Source organism: Centruroides sculpturatus, unplaced genomic scaffold (assembly GCF_000671375.1).
Source record: "Centruroides sculpturatus isolate CEXI.00-Female unplaced genomic scaffold, Cexi_2.0 scaffold1928, whole genome shotgun sequence".
Lineage (NCBI taxonomy): Eukaryota > Metazoa > Arthropoda > Arachnida > Scorpiones > Buthidae > Centruroides > Centruroides sculpturatus.
In genome coordinates, this window is record NW_019386023.1 from 29,485 (window position 1) to 31,085 (window position 1,601).

Sequence of the window (1,601 nt, forward strand, 5' to 3'; positions counted from 1 at the left end):
TATTTTATCGTCTGTTCCACATTCGAAATTTTTCGGACTTTTACGTTTCTCGTGTTTAATTATACGTTAAAAATATAGTATTAAGTCTATATTAAAATAATTTATATTTTTTTAAATTAAAATCGAAAAATATATATATATATATATATTTTATATATGTATTTTTAAAGATTATAGGTCATTGACATCGTTGATAAAAACTTTTAATTTTATTTTCGATTCGAAAAATTAATAAAAGAACATTTAAATATTTTATGTATTTAAGCATTAAATTTACAGATATGTAATAATTTATAAGAGAATAATTATTAAATTTATTTTTAAATTTGAATAATTAGAAAGTTTTTTATTGTAGTTTTTAAAAAAAACTGTAAAACTCAATTATTTGTGAATTATCATTTCGGAATGATAGGCCGAAGGGTTACTAAAACTATCCTGGAAGTTATTATAGACCAATCATCAAAAAAACTATTTATCCGTCAGTTTTATTAAGCGAATTCCCGAGTTCGGCATCTTGGGTGATGGCCGCGATTCATTGGAAAACTCTGGTCAATGGAAAAATGTATCCTGCAGAGACCGGAATATTCAATGGGATATATACAATGATATATAGTTTAATAGTAATTTTAATCCGTTTCCTTTTTGTGAGTTATAATTCATCAAAATCGTAACCCACTTTGCCACGTAAATTATATAGCAAACTTAAATTTATGTCAACTGAGTTAGGAAATGCCATTAATATATAATTTCCTATATTAAATTCTGAATTTTTAATTGTAATCAAAGTAATTCTTATAGGAAATTTTATTTCATGTTTAATATTTGAGAAATTTTCTTGTTTTCGGCAATATTTTTTATCTGCGACTCTTTAATTAGTAGATCCCCGCTTATACGACCTGAAAAATCGTCGCTGTGCGAGCAGTCGTAAATTAAACAATCATAATTTTTATAAGAACAATAGGCTTATGCCGCTGCCTTAAAATAGTAATAAATATTTCTCTGAGTCGGCAATCATTTTTTAAAGAATCTCTTTAATATTTTAGCTTAGGAGTCACACAATACAAGCCACAGAATGCCAGGATGAATAACGAAAAGATGAACAATCATGGTGAAAAATTCCTATCAGTTGTAAATGTAGGGGTGTAAAATCAGTAGCAGACTATATGTCAATCAAGTCCATCAAGTAGAAATCACTAGATCATGGATGAGCCGTGTAGATTCAGTAGCTCGTCATTCTATGAGCAAAAAGGTGCAATTGCTTGGAACCTCTCGTCAACAGGCGGTCCCAAACCATCTTTTATAAGAAAATATTCTCTCAAAAAAATGTCTGAAGTTAACACCGTACATGGGAATCCTTAATTGAAATTTGCCTGGGCTCCTTGAAGCTATAACGCGCTACTACGCGGAGTTTTCCAGGTTTACTTTCACGTGTCTACATGCCTCTTTGGAGGACTTTCTATGCCAAAATGGCGCTCTATTGGAAGAGAAGAGGAAAGTGGCCGAGAAAAATGAGAAAAACATAAGAGTTAGAGCGCCAGTTTCTCATAGAGGCCACTTTGGCATAGAAAGTCCTCCATAGAGGCACCTTCCTTTCGGCAGAT